The sequence below is a fragment of the Chiloscyllium plagiosum genome, unplaced genomic scaffold, assembly GCF_037043375.1.
Source record: "Chiloscyllium plagiosum isolate Xiang-an unplaced genomic scaffold, Cpla_swu_hap1 HiC_scaffold_27, whole genome shotgun sequence".
In the NCBI taxonomy this organism is placed as follows: Eukaryota; Metazoa; Chordata; class Chondrichthyes; order Orectolobiformes; family Hemiscylliidae; genus Chiloscyllium; species Chiloscyllium plagiosum.
In genome coordinates this window covers 46,738,481-46,762,317 of record NW_028270165.1, presented here as the reverse complement: position 1 = coordinate 46,762,317, position 23,837 = coordinate 46,738,481, and the positions used below count along the sequence as shown (strand labels likewise).

The 23,837-nt window shown below is 45.3% G+C and overlaps 3 non-coding genes across 3 annotated transcripts; all 3 read right to left on the bottom strand.

Annotated features, from left to right (window-relative positions):
• Positions 1–1,895: 1,895 nt before the first annotated feature.
• Positions 1,896–1,967, bottom strand: trnae-uuc (transfer RNA glutamic acid (anticodon UUC)). Its single transcript has one exon. It is a non-coding gene; the product is annotated as a tRNA-Glu (tRNA).
• An 11,020-nt stretch (positions 1,968–12,987) lies between these two features.
• On the bottom strand, positions 12,988–13,059 carry trnae-cuc (transfer RNA glutamic acid (anticodon CUC)). Its single transcript has one exon. It is a non-coding gene; the product is annotated as a tRNA-Glu (tRNA).
• A 6,577-nt stretch (positions 13,060–19,636) lies between these two features.
• On the bottom strand, positions 19,637–19,710 carry trnan-guu (transfer RNA asparagine (anticodon GUU)). Its single transcript has one exon. It is a non-coding gene; the product is annotated as a tRNA-Asn (tRNA).
• Between the last annotated feature and the right edge of the window lie 4,127 nt (positions 19,711–23,837).

Below are 23,837 nucleotides of genomic sequence, written 5' to 3'. Positions count from 1 at the left end.
CGAGGCAAGTGGTATATTACGAAGAGGAATTCAGTTCAGAAGTGGGGTCATTGAACATATTCAAGGCTAAATTCATCTGAGTTTTGAACAACAAAGAAGTGGATTGTTATGGGGGGAGGTAAGAAAATGGTTTTAAGACCAGTACAGGTCAGTCACAGAGTATGACAGCACTGAACAGACCCTTCATCCAACTCGTCCATGCTGAGTATGTTCTCAAACTAAACTCGTCCCACCTACCAGTGTTTGCCCATAAACCTTCGAACCTTTCATATTCATGTACTTATCCAAACGTTGTAACTCTGCGTGTATAAAATCATGAGGGGTATGGATAGGATAAATAGACAAAGTCTTTTTCCCTGGGGTGGGGGAGTCCAGTACGAGAGGGCATGGGTTTAGCATTAGAAGGGAAAGATACAAAAGAGATCTAAGGGGCAACGTTTTCACGCAGAGGATTGTACGTTTATTGAATGAACTGCCAGAGGAAGTGGTGAAGTCTAGTACGATTGCAACATTTAAAAGGCATTTGGTTAGGTGTATGAATAGGAAGGGTTTGGAGGGATATGGGGCCGTGCGCTGTCAGGTGGGACTAGATTGTTTTGGGATAGTTGGTCGGCATGGACAAGTTGGACCAAACAGTCTGTTTCTGTGCTGTACATCTCTATGACTCTATGACTTCTTCTGGACATTCATTCTGCACTCAGGCCACTCTCTTAAAAAACGATCCTTGTCCTGTCTTTATAAAATCTTTCTCTACTCACCTCAAAATATTTGCTCCCTGATCCTGAAAACCCCAGCTGAGGGAAAGGACACCTGCTGTTCACCTCATCCGTATCCCTCATGATTTTATAATCCTCTATATGCAGTGTGTAGTGGCTCATTGAAATAATGTCCTGATGCAGCTTCGTTTGTGGGTGTTGGGATGATTGCTTCTGTGGTTAAGCACTTGGTTTGCGTGTGTTGTTTTTCTGTAGACGCTAGTTTGAAGTTCACTGTTGAGTGTTCGCTCTCTTGTGACATCTAACAATGGCACTTTGTTGTTGTTCTCCTCCTCTTCAAACCAGGAGCCCCCCTCAGGCCATAGTCTCACTACTTGGAACACCAATATACAGACTAGTCAAAGGCCTCCACTGAAGACTAGAACACCAAGTCGAAGATTCACGCCACTCCATTTATTCCATCCAAGAATTCCTGAACACCAAAGACACTAAGTTAGAAGAGGATGGAATAATGATGTCCTTTGACATAACAGCCCTGTTCACATCCATTAACATCAACGTGGCCAAAGAAAACTGGAGACACTACTCGAAGAACCAAAGACACAAATACAGCACCAACTTCATCAGCAAAGATAGCACTATTCAGCTCGTGGAACTGTGCCTTAACCACCCACTTCATATTCAGTAACAAGCCTCAAACAAATCAACGAAACACCCATGAAACCACAAGTATCAGGATTCCTAGCAGAAGCAATAATGCAGTCTCAAACCAACAGCCCTTCCAACGATCCAAACCAAACTTTGTGTCCGCCACAGTGATGACACTTTTGTCATCAAAAAATGAAGTAAATTAGAGGAAACCTACAACACCATCAACAATATCCTTACTGGCATAAAATTCACAAAAGAGGAGAACAACAACAAAGTGCCATTCCGAGATGTCACAGTAGAGCGAGCAGTCAATGGTAAATTCAAAACAGCGTCGACAGGAAAACAACACACACGAATCAAGTACTTAGCTACAGAAGCAATGATCCCTACACATACAAACAAGCTGAATCAGGACACTATTTCAACGAGGCACGACACACTGCAGTAGCCTGTAACGACGAAGGCCAATAAGGAACTGCACAGCACATTTAAGGAGAATGGGTAGGCAAACGATTCACAGAGAAACACTTCCCTGACCGGGAATCGAACCCAGGCCGCAGCGGTGAAAGCGCCGAATCCTAACCACTAGACCACCAGGGAGACAGCAACGCCAGCTCACAGCTCTAATGTAAATTGCTTCCCTGCACGGAAATCGAACCTGGGCCACGATCGTGAGAAGGCTTCCACCAATGTCATTGCTTGTATCCATTGCTCCCGATGCGGTCTCCTCTACATTGGGGAGACTGGAGACTCCTCGCAGTGTCAAGTCACAGCGCTTGAGGGAACATCTCCACGACACCCGCAGCAATCAACCCCATCACCCTCTGGCCCAACATTTCAACCCCCCTCCCACTCTGCCGAGAACATGCAGGTCCTGGGCCTCCTCCATCGCCGCTCACTCCCCACCCGATGCCTGAAGGAAGCACGCCCACCTTTCGCCTCGGATAAATGCAACCCCAGGACATCAATGTGGACTTCACCAGTTTCCTCATTTCCCCTCCCCCCACCTTACCTCAGTTCCAACCTTCCAGCTCAGCGCTGTCCTCATGACCTGTCCTACCTGCTAATCTCCCTTCTCAACTGTTCGCTCCACCCTCCTCTCTGACCTGTCACCTCCATCCCCACCCCCATTCACCTATTGTACTCTTTGCTACCTTCGGCCCAGCACCCCCCAATTTATCTCTCCATCCCTGGAAGCGTCCTGCCTCTCTTCCTGATGAAGGGATTAAGCCCGAAATGTCGATTTTCCTGCTTCTCGGAAGCTGTCTGACCTGCTGTGCCTTTCCAGTACCACTCTGATCTAAACTCTGGTTTCCAGCATCTGCAGTCCCCACTTTTGCCTACCCAATAAACCCAGTGTGACGATTTCACATCAACAAACTGACACTAGCAGACACAACGTCTGCAGAAACCCTAGCCACATTTTTTTACATTAAAGACATCTGTGAAATGATTTCCAGACAACTCAACCCTCTCAGCATTAAACAACGGCTAGTGAACCTTAAATACCCTATACAAACAACCCGCGAACGAATGTTATTTACAAAATACCATACAAGGAAATATATACATGAACTCTGCCGCACAGTTCTCTGTGGCAAGAAATGCTGGGATGAGATAAGGAAGATTTTTTTCAGCCAAAACGAATCGGCACTAACTGGACAGCCATTTAAAATCCACGCTGTCAGGCCAGGATGGAAGACCGGAAGGGATAATCAGTTTTCTTATTTCCTGAAGATTTACAAAGCTGAGACTGGGTTTTGGTGTTTGTTCCCTTTCCACTCCCAGAAGCCGCAGTGGTTGGGGCGGTGAGTTGGGGAAAGTGAAATGTGCCCGTGAGCAGCGTGTGGGGCTCTTTCAGCTTCCCCCACCTCTGACAGCGCTGTGACGTGACTCTGATGTTCTCAGGGACACTTACTGACGCGAGACAGTGAAAAGAGTCTCGTTCCTGCAGATCAGGAATTCAAACCGTATGCCGGCTTCAGGACAATGAGAAAGATTAATTGGGGTGTGTGAAGAAGCTGTGAGCTGCATTTCAAACATGTAGGTGGAGTCACATGCGTCATCCATTGCGCCCCTGGCACTGTGCGGACCTGACGCCGCGATGCTGCAGAGTTCTGACGTTTACACGGACATGCGCAGCAATGTGAACATTCACAAGGTGAACAGCCAAAGATAATCACCGTCACTGCTTCCCTTCCATTGTACCAAATTTGTGAAGCAGTATCTTTCACTGGCAAATAAAACACCTTTGTCCTCAGGTTCCTGCCTCATTTCGACCACGACTTCACGCCCCTCACTGTTCTCGTCTCATTTCCAAACACTTGGCTCATATCCTCAAAAGCAGCTCTGCGGGTATCTGCTTGTTCCACCCTGACAGGCAGTGGGCTGCAGATTCCCGACCACTCCCAATGTGATTGAAATATTTCAACCCCTCCACTGATTTGCATCTTAAAAAAAAACGTGGAGCAATCTCCCTTTCTTTTTGACGACAGTTCTCAACTGTAGTCGGCAGGGTTCACACCTGCGTGGGGAACCCGCAATGGATTTCATGTCTATCGCATTCATCTCTCGGCCAATCAATACAGAACCACACTGACAGCTTCATTTCCCAGGTCTCTCTGCCTGTGGAGCTGAGAAAGAGTGAATCATTGCAGAGTTTGTTTGAATCCAATCACTTCACAGGTTTCGAAAGGGTTAAATATCTGCAAATGGCGGGTCTGGGTGTTTCATCCCGAAAGATGAAATGGACGTTCAGTTAAAAACAAAACCAGAAATTGCAGGAGCAACTCAGCAGGTCAGGCAGCATCTGTAGAAAGAGAATCAGAGACAACATTTCAGAACTTTTTTTTCCTCATCCAGGAACATCCAAAACTACTGAGTTGCTCCAGCAGTTTCGCTTTCTGTCTCGGACTGTCAGCATCCGCATTCCTTTACGTTAGAAATTCAATCAATTCAGAAACCCCTTTGTGCTTCCTCAGTGGAAAAGATTTCCGTTTGGGAAACATTTTCCTGACACCATTAAAAACGCGCATCTTTGCAGCCAAGAAAGCGGTTGGAGCGTGAACAACAAACGCGCCGCCTCGGGGTGGTCTCGAACCAACAACCTCCCGGTTAACAGCCGAACGCGCTGACCAGTTGCGCCACAGAGACAAGCCCGGGGCTTCTTGCACAGTCTCCTTGAGGAAGTTACTATTCAATTCATAATTCAACCTGCCCCGCACAGAAGTTCCATTGTCAAAGCACTGATAACATGGTAGTCTGGTGTCAGCTCGATTTCAGGTCCTGATTTCTCTGTCCTCTGGTCCCCCTGTTCCCACAGAGGAAAATGTTGTCTGTTCTCAGCTCTACTCGATTTCTGCTGAATCTTTGACCCCCTTTTACACCTTCTGGAGCAATAAAATATTCTGAGCCTCCAGGAAATGACACCTTATGTTGTCCCCCTCCTGATTTTAAAAATCTCGATAAAGTTATCTGTCAACTTGCTAGGCTTCGTTGGAAAAATGTCCCAGCTTCTTCTTAACTCAAACCCTCCATTCCCAGCAGCACGCTGGTAAAGTAGGGAATAGGGATTTGTATCAAATCACATAAATGTACTGTCTGAAAAAATCTGGCTGTGTTCTTGCCTGAGATATTGAGAGTCCCTGTTGTAAGTAATTACGAATGCAATTATTTTGGTCACAGAATTGAACAATCATTTTGCAACAAAGGGATCTACTCTGATAAGGAGGTAGTGGTCATTTCTAGGGTAACTGAACAGTTTGTAGATCAGGGAGATGAAGTTCCAGACACTTGGGAAAGGCAAGAAATGACTGTGATAAATAAGACAAAGAACTGTGGATGCTGGAAAACTGAAACAAAAACTGACAACACTGGAAAAACTCAGCAGGACTGGAAACATATGTGGAGAAAAAGCAGAGTTAAGGTTTCCAATCCAACAACTCCTCTTCAGGATTCTGAAATAATTTGTGAGAACCTCTTAAGACTACTGCTCCGCTTTAAGACCATAATACACAGGAGCAGGATGAGGAATTCTCATTATGTTCACGTGAAGCACTTTGAGATAGTTTACTATACCACAGGTATTATTTGAATGCAGCTTGTATCCCTATCTTAATATCTGAAAATAGAGGGTCATATTTTAAAAGTAGAAGACAAAAATGAGGATGATTTTTTTTCTTTCTGATGGTTATGTGTCTTCCTCAAAAGGCAGTGAATTCAAAGTCTTTAAGGCAGAGGTAGACAGGTTCTTGCTAACCAAGTGGGTGACAGATTGTCGGGGATGTGGAGGAATGTAGAGCTGAGGTTGTATTCAGATCAGCCATGATCTTATTGAATGTTGCAGCAGGCTCGTAGGGCCGAGTGGCCGACTCCCGCCCTTTGTATCAAGCAGTCTGTGTCTCCCCTCTTATAGCTATGAACTGGATAATTCCTTTCCAATATTGCGCCTTGCAGACAGTTAAGTGAACACCAGGTGGCCTCCTATTGGGAGCAGGCATATTGTAGCAATTGCAATATTTCTTGTGTTAATTTTGTTGCTTCTTACTCAGTATTGCTGAGAATCATCTAAATAAAAACCAAAACACTTCTATAATTATCGCACCAATGGAAGTGTTGGTTTGGATGCAACATTGTTGAATAAGCCATTCCCAGCTTTTCCAGAATTCTGTGTTGAAAGCCCTCGAGTCTGGTTTCTACCCCTGAAACAGTTCTTAGCAAGGTCATATTTGACATCCTTTGTAACGGTGACAGGGATGAACATTCCCTCGTCGACCTGCGGACAGCCTTGATCAGAGTTAATGACAGTACTGACCCTCTCTAATATCGCTGTATCCTCTGGGAGGGTCTGCTTTCAGTGTCTTCCGTTCTTATTTATTTAACCGTAGCTGCTGGTGTTGGCATCTATACTGATGATATCCAACTGTGCCTGAACACCACTTCTCTCCCGACTCCTCTGTCATTCATAATTTACCAATAATTTCATCTGAATGCCTGCCCAATTTCCAGCATTGGATAACCATAAACATTCCCTTAGTTAAATATTGTGAAGTGTGAAGCCATTGTTTTAGTCCCCAAGTTCGACCTGAGCACCCCCCGCCCCTCCCCCAACCCCAGTAACTCTGTTGACATCCTTCTTGACACATTTAAACTAGGATCGATAGATTCGTGATCAGTCGGGGGATGAACAGTTACAGGAAAAGGGCAGGAAAGTGGATGTGGGGAATGCCAGATCAGCCACGATCCTACTGAATGGAGGAGCAGGCTCAAGAGGCTGAATGGCGTATTGCTGTTCCTATTTCTTGTGGATCCCGAGCCCTTACCTCTGATAAAGGGCCCTGGCTTCAGTATGTGCCATTACTGAGAGTGTTGATGTTCCCTTGTGTAATATCAACAACTTAGCAGCTGCTGAAACCTCTTGCTCCTTTGTTACCTCTGAACACAATATGCCAATGTGTTCAGGGGAGGCGATGGCCACTTTATTGTCACCAGACCATTCACCCAGGTAATGTTCACGGGACTTGGGTTCAGAACCTGGCACGGCAGATGGTGGAATTGAATTCAATATAAATCTGGAATTAAGAGTCAAATGATGAAATCGTTGTGGTTTGTTGTAAAAACTTATCTGGTTTCCTGCTGTCCAAACCTGGTCTGATCTACATGTGATTCAGATCCAATGTCAGCTGGTTGAATCTTCACTGCACTTTCAATCAAAACCTCCAGGCGGAGGTTCACTATAACCTCCCTACTTTTATATTCCATTTAAAGGCCAATCTCCCTTTTGCCTTCCCGATTACTCACTGGACTTGGATGAAGAGTTCATGTCATCCTTACCACCTGCATTCTAATCAACTGTCTCTACTGCAGTCTTGGCAATAGTACATTCACTTTACTTATCCAAGTAATTCATATACATGTAGTAAATAATTTTGTGCCCCAGCACTGATCCCTGTGGAACGTTGCTAGTTGTAAATTGCGATCCTGAGCATGCCCCTTATCCCTCCTGTATCATTGGTTAGCCAATCATCTATCCATACGATTAGACTGTTTCCAATATCATGTGCATATCATTGGCTCTGCCAGCAAGTCTTCCCAAACCGTCCTTGAAAGAGTGGTGGTGAGCTGCCTCTTAAATTGCTTCACAAATATGATGTGGTCTATAATAAAGGTTCAGGAGCGAGTTCCAGGATTTTGATCAATAACATCGAAGCAATGCGTATATGTCACAGTTGGAATGTTGTGTTCACACTTATCTCCTCTTGCTGGTTGAAGTGATGGAGTGGAAGTTGCTCTTGAACAGCCGCCACTCATATAATCAAGCCAGACAGATCGATTGTGGCCAGAGACACTGCCATTTTGACTTCTGATCAATCTACATTCTTTCCATCCAAGTTTTAGTCACATCAAACTGTCTCGCAATGCTGTATGGCCACAGTAAACTATAATAACGTGAAGATCGCTGGGATGATTTTCTACATCCGACTGCAATATAATCACAAATCATTGTTTCCAGTTTTGGTGGAACAAACGACATCGTATTGGTGGATAATTACAGTTAGTGCAGACACAGCTATCCATCGATATATATTAATTCTGATCACTTCAATGGCCAAATTTCAATTCAGAAACCAAGTGCACTCGGCTGCTTGTAACATAGACAACATGACAAAGTGGCTCATAGGAGGAGAAATGGGGCATTGAGGAGGAGTGAAATGTTTGCTTTTGGTCACCTCCACAATTGTTAGAAAAACAGGTTGAAACGATTCTTAAAAGGTGGCTGAAGTAATAATGTGGCATAACACTTCAGACAGCGCAAAGTGGAAGATCACTTTCTAGTGGAAGAAAAAGATATCTCTTATTTCTGAAAGAACTGGGAAACAGAAGAGGGAATGAAATCTGACTTGGGAGCTATTTCCTATTTGTTGAGAATGTTGTTTCATAACAGTCTTGGTTTAGAGCATAAGCTCTTCATCAGGAATAAAGGGTGGCCCAAGGGGGCTGAGAGGTAAATGGGAAGGAAGTGGGGCTGGATGAATGGCAGCTGGGAATGCAATAGGTAGATGGAGGTAGGGATTGATGGTAATAGGTCAGAGATGAGGGTGGAGCAAATAGGTGAGAAGCAAGGTGGACAGGTATGACAGGTCAAGAGGTTGGTGTCGAATTGGAAGGTTGGATCTGGGACAAGGTGGGGGAGAGGAAATGAGGAAACTGATGAAATCTACATTGATACCATGTGGTTGGAGGGTCCCAAGTCAGAAGGTGAGGTGTTTTTCTTACAAGCGTCGGGTAGCAAGAGTTTGGCAGTGGAGGCAGCCCAGGACTTGCATGTCCTTGGCGGAATGGGAGAGCGAGTTAAAGCGTTCAGCCACAGGGCGTCGGTCGTTTAGTTTTAGTGTCCCAGAGCTGTTCCCTGAAACGTTCCGCGAGTTGGCGTCCAGTTTCCCCAATGTGGATGAGACCATATTGCAAGCAATGGACATAATCTTATAAATAGATTGCATAAATCTTAGCCTGCCAGAGTTCTTTTCTTTAATTAACTTAATGAAAATTTTAACTAAATTGGGTGACTGCATGAAACGGTTTGTTGGTCAGATTTGAATCATCACTCCCAAATAAGACAATGCCATGAATATCAGTGAACTGCTCTTTTTGTTAAAAACCACAAGTTCTTGATGTATTTTCACAACTTACTGGTATTCACATCTGCACATTCAATGTCAAACTCTGACATCAGAAATGAAATTACACCATTAATTTTGACTTTCAATATTCGAAGAAGCAAATTAATAGCACACAGTCAATACCCAGTCTGATTAATATGAAATTAAATTTAACCAAAAAAACATAAAACCAAGCTGGGAGATAAGAAATGGGGGAAGGGCATAAAGCAAGAAATGCAGCATCATAGAGGGTGGTCCTCCAGGGAGTGTATTTTACCAACTACAGCTGCTAAATATAAACACTCTGATATGATCCTCCGGTTTTAATGTAAACCATAGCCCCATACAGGAGGTACCATTTAAATGAGTTAAAAATACAAGCCTTGAGCAAATCCAGCCTCCAGCCTTACCCCCCGCTTCTTGGAGCTTGGACCTTCCTCAAGCTCCGGCGGGTCGTTGAACTCCTGGGCTCCAGCTGCCACTCCTCCACTGAAGAAGCTTTGGGAAGCAGATGCAAAGGCAACATACAGAACAGAGCACCATTGTAAATGAAAGCAGCTTACGGAGATATTGGGCAATAGCATCACATGGTTTTTACCCATCGACCTCTGGGTTATGTGCCCAGCACACTCACGCAGCACTACTCTGATTCTGGGCTCCCAGAAGCTGGATTGTGGATCAGTTTAAAGTAGGTCCTATATCTCTGATTACATTGGTACACAAGGCAGTGAAGAAAGGTTTCAGCACACTGGCCTTCATCAGTTAGGGAATTGAGTATAGATGTTGGCAAGTTATGTTGTAGTTATACAGGACGTTGATAAGGTTGCACCTGGAATATTGTGATCAGTTTGGTCCCCTTGGTGTTCTGACTTCTGACTTCTTCAACTCTGGGTTTGTGTTGAACTTGATGGGATACTTTGTCCAACTTAGCATGTTTAAACAGTATCGCTCAGATGATTGATTTGAAACTTTTCAGGAAGTGAGCTCAATAAGATTGAACTATTCAAAGTTACTTGGACCCTATTTTAAAATTACATGAGGACCAGTAGTCAGAGACACGTACAGCATGGAAACAGACCCTTCAGTCCAACTTGTCCATGCTGACCTGATATCCTAAATTAATCTAGTCCCATTTGACAGCACCTGACCCATATATTCTGGCAGCTCATTTCATATATGTACCACCCCCTGCATGAAGACGTTGTCTCTTTAATATATTTCGCCTCTCACCCTAAACCTATGCCCTCTAGTTCTGGACTCCCCCACCCCTGAGAAAAGACCTTGTCTATTACCCTGTCCATGCCCCTCATGATTTTGTAACCTCTATTAGGTCACTCCTCTGCCTCCGATGCTCCAGGGAAAACAGCTCCAGCCTATTCAGCCTCTCCCTGGAGCTCAAACCCTACAACCCCCAGCATCATTCCCATAAATCGTTTCTCATGGAGAAGTTAACGTTTCAGTCCTGAAGAAGGGTTAATACCCAAAACGCTGACTACTCCACATTCTGAGGCTGTATTCTCCCAACCTCCTGCTTGCAACTTCGGGTTGCAATATGTAGTGGCTCAGTGGTTACCACTGCAGCCTGACAGCGCACGGGACCCAGGTTTGATTCCAGCCTTGGATAGCTGTCTGTGAGGAGTTTGCACAATCTCCCAGTGTCTGCATGTGTTTTCTCTGGGCGATCCTGTCTTCTTACATAAACCAAAGATGTGTAGGTCATGGTGATTGGTCATGCTTAATTGCCCATAGAGTTAGGTACATTAGTTAGAGGGAAATGGGTGTGGATGGGTTACTCTTCGGAGGGTTTGTGTGGACCTGTTGGGACAAATGGCCTATTTCCTGTAGCTAATCTCATCTGCACTAATTTTGTCTCTAACGAATGGCAGAGTAGACTCGACGGGCCCAATGGCCTAACTTCTGCTCCGATGGTCTTGCGGTCTGAGGTTTATTTGGATCATTTCATTGGCAATGTGCAGTCCCTGGCTCAATGAGCAGCAGTGCCCCCGCTGGTGCTTCCGCAAGTTGCAAGCAAACATGAACCTCTTCCCACACTCGGGCCAGCTGAAGGGCCTCCCACTGCTGAAGGACACACAGGTGTTTCAGCAGGGTGGAGGAATTGCTGAAGGCCTTCCCGCACTCAGGTCAGCAGAATGGCCTCCCCCCAACCCCCCCCCCCCCCCCCGCCCCCGTGTGGACCAGCTGGTGCTTCCGCAGTGTGGAGGAGCGGATAAAGCCCTTCCCACACTCGGGGCAGGAGAACGGCTTCTCCCCGGTGTGGACGGACTGGTGCCTCAGCAGGACTGAGGAATTGCTGTAGGACTTCCTGCACTTAGGGCAACTGAACGACCACTCCCCCATGTGGACTCACCAATGGGCCAGCAGGTCGGAGGAAAGAGCAAAGCCCTTCCTGCACTCAGGGCAGAAGAACGGCCTCTCCTCAGTGTGGACCCATTGGTGTCTCAGCAGGTGGGAAGAACTGCTGAAGGCCATCTCGCACTTGGGGCCGGAGAACAGCCTTCCCCGGTGTGGACCAACTGGTGCGGCAGCAGGCAGAGGAATCACTGAAGGCCTTCCCACACTCAGGGCAGCAGAAGGGCCTCTTCCCCTCTGTGGACCCACTGGTGCTTCAGAACCCTTTCAAATTTCACAGTATCCTTCTGATAGGAGACCAGAATTGCACACAATATTCCAAAACTGGTCTAACCAATGTCCTGTACAGCCACAACATAACTTCCCAACTCCAATACTCAGTCAGAGGATTGCGAAAGCTTTCAAAACCCGCCAAAAACAAACAGGAAAGAATGGACGGCCAAACGAATTTTTGAAAGTCAGCTTGGAAGCATCAATGTGAAATCGGCGGACTGGGTTTATTGGGTACCCGTTCTCCTTAAATACACTATATACGTATTTCTCTTCTGCTCTTCGTAGTTTCTCTGTGCTGCAGTGTGTAGTGGCTCGTTGAAATAATGTCCTGATGCAGCAACGTTTGTGGTTGTTGGGATGATTGTTTCTGTGGTTAAATATTTGGTTTGTGTGTGTTGTTTTTCTGTAGACGCTAGTTTGAAGTTCCCCCATTGACTGTTCGCTCTACTGTGACATCTAAGAATGGTACTATGTTGTTGTTCTCCTCTTCAAACCAGGAGCCCCCCTCAGGCCCAAAGCCTCACAATTTGGAACACCAATATGCAGACTAGTCAAAGGCCTCCACTGAAAACACCAAGTCGAAGATTCACGCCACTCCATTTACTCCATCCAAGAATTCCTGAACACCAAAGACACTAAGATAGAAGAGGATGGAATAATGCTGTCCTTTGACATAACAGCCCTGTTCACATCCATTAACATCAACTTGGCCAAAGAAAACTGAAGACACTACTCGAAGAACCAGAGACACAAACACAGCACCAACTTCATCAGCAAAGATAGCACTGTCAACCTCGTAGAAGTGTGTCTTAGCACCCACTTCGTATTCAGTAACAAGCCCTCCAAACAAATCAACGAAATACCCATGAAACCACCAGTATCAGGATTCCTCGCAGAAGCAATAATGCAGAGACTCGAACAAACAGCCCTTCCAACGATCCACCCAAACTTTGGGTCCACTACAGTGATGACACTTTTGTCATCAAAAAATGAAACAAATTAGAGGAAACCTACAACACCATCAACAATATCCTCGCTGACATAAAATTCACAAAAGAGGAGAACAACAACAAAGTGCCATTTCTAGATGTCACAGTAGAGCGAACAGTCAATGGTAAATTCAAAACAGCGTCTACAGGAAAACAACGCACACGAACCAAGTACTTAACTACAGAAGCAATCATCCCTCCACATACAAACAAATCTGAATCAGTGCACTAATTCAACGAGCCACGACACACTGCAGCACCCAGGAACCACTATAAATAATTACACAGCGCATTTAAGAAGGATGAGTAGCCTGCACCCCTGAAAATGGTTTCCCTGACCGGGAATCGAACCCGGGCCGCAGCGGTGAGAGCGCCAAATCCTAACCACTAGACCACCAAGGAGATGCGGATTCCGCTTGTCAGCTCTCCGAAAAATTACTTTCCTGCCCGGAAATCGAACCTGGGCCGCGGTCGTCAGCAAGCTTTCACCTGTGCATTCACCAATGTCATTTCTTGTATCCATTGCTCCCGATGCGGTCTCCTCTACATTGGGGAGACTGGAGACTCCTCGCAGAGTCCAGTCATGGCGCTTGAGGGGATACCTCCAGGACACCCGCAACAATCAACCCCATCGCCCTTTGGCCCAACATTTCAACACCCCCTCCCACTCTGCCGAGGACATGCAGGTCCTGGGCCTCCTCCATCGCCGCTCCCTCCCCACCCGATGCCTGGAGGAAGAACGCCCCATCTTCCGCCTCGGATAAATTCAAACCCAGAACATTAATGTAGACTTCACCAGTTTCCTCATTTCCCCATCCCCACACCTTACTTCAGTTCCAAACTTCCAGCACAGTGCTATCCTCATGACCTGTCCTACCTGCCAATCTCCCTTCCCACCTATCTGCACCACCCTCCTCTCTGACCTTTCACCTCCATCCCCACCCCCATTCACCTATTGTACTCTTTGCTACCTTCGGCCCAGCACACCCCCACCCCACCCCCCAATTTATCTCTCCGCCCTGGAGGCGTCCTGCTTCCATTCCTGATGAAGGGCTTCCTGCTCCTCGGAAGCTGTCTGATCTGCTGTGCTTTTCCAGCACCACTCTGATCCAAACTCTGGTTTTCAGCATCTGCAATCCGCACTTTTGCCGACCCAATAAACCCAGTGTGTCGATTTCATATCAACAAACTGACACAAGCAGACACAACGTGTGCAGAAACCCTAGCCACATTACTTTACATAAAAGACATCTGGGAAATGATGTCCAGACAACTCAACGCTCTCAGCATCATGGTAGCCCACAAACCTACCAACACACTTAAACAGCGGCTAATGAACCTGGAATAGCCTATACAAACAACCCGCAAACGAATGTTATTTACAAAATACTATACAAGGAAATACATACATGAACTCTGCCGCACAGTTCTCTGTGGCAAGAAATGATGGGATGAGATAAGGAAGATTTTTTTCAGCCAAAACGAATCGGCACTAACTGGACAGCCATTTACAATCAACGCTGTCAGGCCAGGATGGAAGATCCAACAGGATAACAGATTTCTTATTTCCTGAAGATTTACAAACCTGAGACTAGGTTTTGGTATTTGTTCCCTTTCCACTCCCAGGAGCCGCAGTGGTTGGGGCGGTGAGTTGGGGAAAGTGAAATGTGCCCGTGAGCAGCGTGTGGGGCTATTTCAGCTTCCCCTCCTCTGACAGCGCTGTGACGTGACTCTGATGTTCTCAGGGACACTTACTGACGCGAGACAGTGAAAAGAGTCTCGTTCCTGCAGATCAGGAATTCAAACCTTATGCCGGCTTCAGTACAATGAGAAAGATTAATTGGGGTGTGTGAAGAAGCTGTGAGCTGCATTTCAAAGATGTAGGTGGAGTCAGATGCGTCATCCATTGCGCCCTGGCACTGTGCGTACCTGACGCCGCCATGATGCAGAGTTCTGACGTTAACACAGACATGCGCAGCAATGGGAACATTCACAAGAGGAACAGCCAAAGATAATCACCATCACGGCTTCCCTTCCATTGTCCCAACTTGGTGAAGCAGTATCTTTCACTGGCAAATAAAACACATTCGTCCTCAGGTGCCTGCTTCATTTCGATCACGACTTCACGCCCCTCACTGTTCTTGTCTCATTTCCAAACACTTGTCTCATATCCTCAAAAGCAGCTCTGTGGGTATCTGCTTGTTCCACCCTGACAGGCAGTGGATTGCAGATTTCCAACCCCTCCACTGATTTGAATCTTAAAGAAGAAACCGGGGAACAGTCTTCCTTTCTTTTTGACGACATTTCTCAACTGTAGTCGGCAAGGTTCACACCTGCGTGGGGAAACCGTAATCGATCTCAAATCCATCGTATTAACCACTCGACCCACGAATAAAGAACCACACTGACAGCTTCATTTCCCAGGTCTCTCTGCCTGTGGAGCTGAGAAATAGTGGGTTATTGCTGGGTTTGTTTGAATACAATCATTTCACAGGTTTCGAATGGGTGACATATCTGCACATGGCGAGTCTGGTTGTTTCATTACGAAAGATGAAATAAACTTTCAGTTAAAAGCAAAAACAGAAATTGCAGGAGCAACTCAGCAGGTCAGGCACCATCGGTGGAAAGAGAATCAGAGACAATATTTCAGAACTCTGTTTTCTCCCACAGGTACTGCCAAACCTGCTGAGTTTCTCCAGCAGCTCCTCTTTGTGTCTCTGATTCTCAGCATCCGCAGTCCTTTACGTTAGAAATTAAATCAATTCAGCCTCATGTGCAGGAATGAGAATCCTTTCAATTTCCCAAAAAATTGGCAGAGATTTCAAGGCATTTGGAAAAAAAAGTAACAGTGACATTAGGAAGAACACTTTCTTGTCCCTGTCTGACCGTGACAAGGAGGCAGATTCAATAACACAAAAGGGAATTCGGTGGTCATGTCCAAAGTAACAATGTGGAGATTTACAGGGCGAAGGCAAGAGAATGATACGAATAGAGACTCTCATTTACTTGCTGTGTCGAACCAGCAGAGCTAATGTGGGCCTCAAATTGCGCTGTGACACGTGTTGTGATTCAGAGTGAACTCACAGTTCAATCAACGGAAGTTGGGGATTTAGAAAAGTTTATATTTACACAGTCTCCTCACGTCAACGCAACAACAAAGTGGTTTAATTATCCGCCAGTGGAGAGAACCCGGTTCCTGGAGATGGGACAAAGAGCTGGCTCAGGGATATCAATCCACATTGCTCTCTTTGCCACTAGTTCAGAGGGAGAACATTGGAGGGACAAAGGAGAGAATAACGATCTGTGTCGGAGGGTGACTAACTGTTCATGGAGACTATTCCTGGCTAACAATAAGTCGTGTGTAACAGCAGACGATGTGATAACACGGCCTCGTGTGGGTGTGGTACGGATCAAGGGCATGGGGGTGTTCGGGTCCAAATAATATTGAACTCTGTCTTGAGAACTGGAGGATTCCAAACGGAAAATGAGGCGCTGGTCTTCCATCAGGAGCTGAGCTTTGCTGGAACACTGCTGCATGCCTGAGACAGAGATGTTGGTTTGGGAACAGGGTGGCGTGTTAAAGAGACAGGCAACCAGAAGGTCATCGCCTCTGGATGGGCTCGAACCACCAACCTTCCGGTTAACAGCCGAACGCGCTGACCAATTGCACCACAGCAACAGGCGATGACATGGGCTCCGCCATCACTTAGGGGAGGCTATTAGTGAATTCATAATTCAGCCTCCCGGCTTCGAATTCCAGTTGTCGTCTATCAGTTTTACTTTTCCATAATAAAGCCTTGGAGATTTATTGTGGAGACACCGCGGACAGTCTGGAGACACATCCATGTCAGGAGGAACGAGCTTTCTTATTCCGGGCCGTCACCCTTCGAGCCTTTCCGTGTTTTGCCTGTTCCCGAGTTCTCTCATTGGCTCGGAGGCGAGAAGGGGTTTGAATTCCTGATGTGCAGGAACGACAATTCTTTCAATGTCTCAGATCAGTTCATGTCCCGAGAACATCACAGTCAATCTCCCGGCCTCTTCAACAAAGGGAACGGTGTCTGCACTGTCTCTGCTCAGTTGGACAGTTCATCTTTCATTCTCATCTAAATCCGCTTCCCAACGAGTTTCTGAAGATTCACAAAGCTGGAGACTGGGATTTCTGTTTTGCTTCATGAACATTTTTCCATTTCGTAACTGACAATATTTTGCCAAAACCTCTTCCCAATTGTACGCCATGATTCATTTCCAGGGATGAGGAATTTCCATTTTGGAGAGACATTCCCAAGGTTGGGAATGTTCGCTTTGGTGCAAAGAAGGTTAACTGGAGATTTCCTGGGGCTGTTGGTAATGATGGGAGAATAAGCGGTGGGAATGGAGAGATTAATGATCAGAAGAATCAATTGCCACTGACCAGAGTCAGTTACCAGAGGACAGGGAATGAAGTTCTTGAATGAAAAGCAGCACTTGTGCCGATTAAACACAGAGAATACTGCAGAAAGCCAACAGGTCGAGCAGCATCTGTGGAAAGGTAAACAGAGCTGACGTTGTGAGGCTGGTACGTTGTTTGTTCACAACCCGACTTTCCTGCATGGCAATCAATTCCCAGACATGAGAAAACGGGATTTTATCGAGACGGGTTTTGTGAAGTTTGAGCGATAATGCAGCCAACAGGAAGTCATTTCAAATCGCCAGCGAAGAAAGCATAGTCAGCAGGTTACCACCCTGAGCGGGGGAGCCCCAAAGGATCTCTACGCCAGCACCTTAAGTGTTCGGCGACAACTACACGCCCAAAGTTGTGGTCTAAAATTTCTCATGGAATGGTTCTAACAGGAAAGGTGAGTATTGGGCTTTTCCTGTCCGCGCCATAGTCCCAACGTATTCTGTTCCCCTGGATTTGATCAGGACAGAGGAGGCTGATTGGAGATCGAACTGAACTATACACATTGATGAGTGATCGAACGGGTGGGAAGGATCCATTCCCATGCGTAGAGAGATTAATAATCAGGGCCGAAAATAAGGAGCCACTTCAAGAAATTTGGGGTTCATTCAGCAAAGCTGATGTGGAACTGTTCACAGAAAATTGTGATCAAAGTCTCTCGAGTTATTTTGATGAGAAGTGTTGATGATGCTAATACAATCGATAGGATGAACGTAGATTGGTAAATGTATTTGGTGACAGTTCTGTTCTAGCCCTGTGAGCGAAACCTGGATCTGAAGGAATAAAAGGGACATTAACAACATCGATCTGAAATTGGATACGTGACAAGAAACAGAGCCATCATTAACAGTTGGCTTTTGAACTGGAAAAGCTTTCTCGTGAAATTAGCTTGAGGCTTGAGGTATGCAAGGTCAAGATAATTTAGGTAAAACACGGAAACGCTATCCTCGTTAGCAGACAGTGAAAGGATTACAAGACGCAAATTAAACATTTTCGATAAGTGAAACAGGGGACTGGGAAGATAAGTATTATAAACTGTGAACAACAAAGTTCTGGAGCACAACACTTACATTCAAAGACCGAAAACATCCAGGTCCTGATTAATCAGATTGCATTGTGGTGCTTTTCTGCAAAACATCCACTTGCAATGTCCTACAAAAGAGTGACAAAACCCATCCCTGTCAGCCCAGGATAGAAAATCCGAAGGGATGAAGGTTTGCTGATTTTCTGAAGATTCACAAATCTAAGACTGGGTTTTGGTGATTGTTTCCTTTCCACTCCCAGGAGCCGCAGTGGTTGAGGCGGTGAGTTGGGGAAAGTGAAATGTGCCCGTGAGCAGCGTGTGGGGCTATTTCAGCTTCCCCTCATCTGACAGCGCTGTGACTTGACTCCAATGTTCTCAGGGACATTGACTGACGCGAGACAGTGAAAAGATTCCCATTCCCGCAGATCGGGAATTCAAACCGTATGCCGGCTTCAGGACAATGGGAAAGATTAATTGGGGTGTGTGAAGAAGCTGTGAGCTGCATTTCAAACAGGTCGGTGGAGTCAGATGCGTCATCCATTGCGCCCCCGGCCCTGTGCGTATCTAACGCCGCCATGCTGCAGAGTTCTGACGTTAACACGGACATGCGCAGCAATGGGAACCTACACAAGGTGAACAACCAAAGGTAATCACCGTCACTGATTCCCTTCCACAGGCCCAACTTTGTGAAGCAGTATCTTTCACTGGCAAAGGAAACACCCTTGTCCTCAGGTGCCTGCTTCATTTCGATCACGATTTCAACCCTCTCACTGTTCTAATCTCATTTCCAAACACTTTGCTCACAGCCTCAAAAGAAGTTCTGCGGATATCTGCTTGTTCCACCCGAACAGGCAGTGGGTTGCAGATTCCCGACCAGCCCCAATGTGAGTGAAATACCTTTCCCCCTCCACTGATTTGAATCTTAAAGAAGAAGCCGGGGAGCAAGCTCCCTTTCTTTTCGACGACATTTCTCATTTTGTAGTCGGCAGGGTTCACACCTGCGTGGGGAAACCGCAATGGATTTCAAGTCCATCGCATGAACCACTCGGCCCACGAATACAGAACCACACTGACAACTTCACTTCCCAGGTCTGTCTGCCTATGGAGCTGAGAAAGAGTGAATCATCGCAGAGTTTGTTTGAATCCAATCACTTCACAGTGATTCGAAAGGGTTAAATATCTGCACATGGCGAGTCGAGGTGTTTCATCCCAAAAGGTGAAATTAACTTTCCGTTAAAAGCAAAACAAGAAATTGCAGGAGGAACTCAGCAGGTCCGGCAACATCTGTGGAAAGAGAATCAGAGACAACATTTCAGAATTCTGTTTTCTCCGACAGGTACTGTCAAACCTGCCGAGTTTCTCTTTTTGTCTCGGCTTCTCAGCATCCGCAGTCCCTTACGTAAGACATGAATTCAATTCAGAAACCCCTTTGTGGAGAAGATTTCCGTTTGGGGAACATTTTCCTGACCCCATTAAAAGCGTTCAGCTTCGAAGCCAAGGACGAAAATCGAATACACCGCCCCTGGGTGGGCTCGAACCACCAACCTTTCGGTTAACAGCCGAACGCGCTGACCAATTGCGCTACAGAGACAGGCGTTGACTGGGGCTGCGCCATCGCTTAGGCGAGGCTATTAGTGAATTCATTATTCAGACTCCCCGCCTAGAATTACAATTGTTGTCTCCCGCGCAGTCTTGCGAGAGATCCCGGCTTTCTTATCTTGACTTGTGCAAAAATGCCCGATTAAACTTCTCAAAAAGAACCTCCGAGAAACGAGGCTGGGCTCCCTGTAGTACGAATGGGACAGGAAGTGAAATGATTGGAGATAGCATTGAACAGGTTGACGTGTTTACTTCCCTAATTTTCTTATCCCTCTGCCAATTGGCACGTGGCTTGGGCAATAATGTTATTACACACACTGGAGCAGAGGGATTTGAACCTGAGCCTCAGGGCTCCATGGGAGACTACAGCTGCACCACAAAAAAACTGTAGTAAATAGGTCCACTTCTGTTGAATGAGAGGAAACAGCTTCCTCCTCAACATGATACACGACCACTGTACCCTCCGTGCCCATTACAATAAATTGAGCCTTCTCCTGTTGAATGAATGAGTGGGAACCCCTCTCTGAGCTCCAGGAAGCGGCGGGCCCGGCTGGAGGCTGGATTTGCTCAAGGCTTGTATCTATTAACTTATTTATATGGTTCCTACTGTATGGGGCTATGGTTTACATTAAAACCAGAGGATCATGTCAGAGTGTTTGTTTATATTTAGCAGTTGTAGTTTATAAAATACTCTCCCTGGAGGAGCACCTTCTATGATGCTGCATTTCTTGCCTTCTGCCCTTCCCCCATTTGTTATCTCTCATCTCGATTTTACATTTTCAGTCAAATTTAATTTCACATTAATCAGCCTTAGTATTCACTGTACATCATTAATTAATCTGTTGGATTGTTGTAAAACAAAATTAATGGTGTAATTTCATTTATGTTGTCTAAGTTTGACATTGAATGTGCAGGTGTGAATGCTAGTAAGTTGTAAAAATAAATCAAGAACTTGTGCTTTTTAAACAAAAAGACGAGTTCAATGGTATTACTGGCATTGTCTCCTTTGATGATGATGATTATAGTCTGACCAACAAACCATTTCATGCAGTCACCCAGTTTAATTAAAGTCTTTTGGAAAATAATTCTGGCAGGCAAAGATTTATACAACCCAAAATACGGTTGGTAAACATGTATATTCTTATCTTTTAATCCGTAACAGATGGCATTGCGTGGCGGTTTGAGACTGAAACTTCGCTGGAAAGAATGTAGATTCACGAGGGAAGTCAAAATGGCAGAGTCTGGGTCCACAATCTATCAGTCTGGCTTGATTGCATGAGTGGTGGTTCTTCAAAAGCACCTTCCAAGTCATGACCTCAACCACCAAGAACAAACAAGTGTGAACACAGGATTCCGACTGCAAGATATATCGCATTGTTTCTTTGTTATTGACCAAAATGCTGGAAATCACTCCTGAATATTGTTGCAGACCACATCATATTTGTGAAGCAATTTAAGAGGCAGTTCAGCACCACCTTTTCAAGGTCAGTTTGGGAAGAGTTGTTGGCACAGCCAATGATATTCACATCTCATGAAATAGTAAGCAAAGAGCCCACAGTGTTGGGAGGCTGTATGTTAGCATGGATAGAGGATTGGCTAACTACCACAGTTGTGGTAAGGGGCATGTTCAGGAGGACAACTTGTAACTAGTGGTGTACCACAGGGATCAGCACTGGGGCCAACATTATTTACAATATATATACGAATTACTTGGATAAGTAAAGTGAAGGTACTATTGCTAAATTTGCAGAAGAGACAGTTGATGTGAAAGCAGGTGGTGAGGATGACATTAGGTAGAGGGATTTGGAATCACAACCACGAATCTCTTCATCCAATTTCAGTGAGTAATAGGGAGGCAAATGGGAGGTTGGCCTTTTTCAATAGAGTAAAAATGTAGGGAGGTTATAGTGAATCTATGTAAGCCATTAGTCAGGCCACAACTGAATACTGTGAACAGTTTAGGGCCTTTTACCTGAGGAAAGATATATTGGCATTAGAGGCAGTCCAGGGAAGGTTGACCATGATGATACCAGGGATGGAAAGAATGTCTTATGAGGAGAACTGAATAGGTTGGGCCTGTGCTTATTAGAAGTTAGAAGAATTAGAGGTAACCTTATTGTCACCTACAAGATTTTCTGAGGCGACTTGACAGGCTAGACGTGGAAAAGTGGGTGAGACTGGGACCAGAGGAAGTAACCTCCAAATAAGAGATTGCATGTTTAGGACAGATAGGAATTTCTCCTGAGGGCAGTAAATCCGTGGAACTTGATACTACAGAGGACTGTTGAGCCTGGGTTGTTACGTGCATTCAAGGCTGAGATAGATTTTTTTAATCAGTAAGCGAATTGAGGATTATGGGGAAATGGCAGCAAAATGGAGTAAATGTTTCCCAGAATTATCGTGATCTGAATAAATGGCAGAGTCAACTCAATGGGCTGAATTGAACAGTAAATAGTAAGGAGGAAAAGGATGCAACTGGCAATTACAGACCAGTCAGTGTTGGGAAGCCTAGAGATTGTAGGGAGTTGGTGGCGTTTGGGCATTGTTACTGGATTTAACATCTGGAGTTTCAAATTGATGCTGCTATGGCCCCGATGCAATTTGAAATCAATTTATGTATCTGGAATATAAACTTATCGCTGCTTTGGTGATCTTATCAATTGTCATAAGTACCTATCTTGTTCATTAATAACCTTTTTTTAAGGAAGGAAATCTTCAGTCCTTTCCCAGTTTGGTGAAGGTGTCACCCTTGATCGAAAGTCATGTGGTTGACTCTTAACTGCCCTCTGAATTGGCACTTGGTTATTTTTTGGGAGACCAAGTGTCACGTTCCATGAATGAATAAAGAAAAATATTCAGGACAAGATTGTCAATGTCACTGTCAGTGAAGGGAAGATTGCGATCTAGTGATACTGGTTAAGTAGCCCACAGATCTCGGTCTTCTGAGAACAAAAATTAAAATCCCATCATGGATGCTAATGGACTTTATTTTCAACGAATAAAAAGATCTGGAAATGAGAGTTTGTTTCTGTACTGGCAACCAGGAAACCATTATTGGCTAAGACAATGAATTGCAGCTGTTGGAGATCAGCAACAAAAGGCACAATTGCTGGGGAAATGCAGCAGGTCTGGCAGCATCTGTGGAAAGAAAACAGTTAATGTTTTGAATCCAGCCTAATTTTGAAGGGCCACCGGACTCAAAACAGTAACACTGTCGTCTCCTCATAGATGCTGCCAGAACTGTTGTTTTTGTCCAATCATTACAGCGTGTTGTGAAAGTGTTCTTTTAGGGAGGGAAATCTACCACTCACAACTCTACACACGCGTGCACACGCTCACACCACATCATGTGACTCCAGACCTACTACAATGTGGTTGACTCTCAACTGCCTTCTCGCATGAAGCCAATTGCTCAGTCCAAAGGCCATGAGGGATGGGGAGCAAATGTTGGACGTGCTAGCAACAATCCCATCCCTCAAAATATTTTCTTATAATTTTAAAGCATAGGTTAATGAAGGTCAACCAAAACAAACTGCTATGGGAAAGTCATGCCCAACTAACCTGATTTGCTTGTAGTTATAAATATTGTTTTAAAATCCTCTTCAGATAGGACATTGGTTCCATCATTGTTGCAATGCTGCATGCAATTTCTGTGCTTTCTGCTACAGGAAGAGTGTTGTGAAACTTGAAAGGGTTCAGAAAACATTTACAAGGATGCTGCTAGGGTTGGAGGGTTTGAATAGATTGGAGCTATGTTCCCTGGAGCTTTGGAGGCTGAGGGGCGACATTAAAGACATTTATAAAATCATGAGGGACATGGGTAGGGTAAATAGGCAAGGTCTTCTCCCTCGGGGTGGGGGAGTCCAAAATTAGAGGGCATAGATTTAAGGTTAATGGCAAATGGAGTTTAATATAGATAAGTGTGAGGTCTTACATTTTGTATAGTCAAATAAAGGTAGGAATTTCATGGTGAATGGCAGGACCTTAAGGAGTGTAGTGGAACAGAGGGATCTTGGAGTACATGTTCACAGTTCTCTGAAAATGGAGTCACAGGTAGAATCTTTTTGGCACACTGGCCTTCATCAGTCATGGCATTCAGTATAAAATACCGAATTAGAT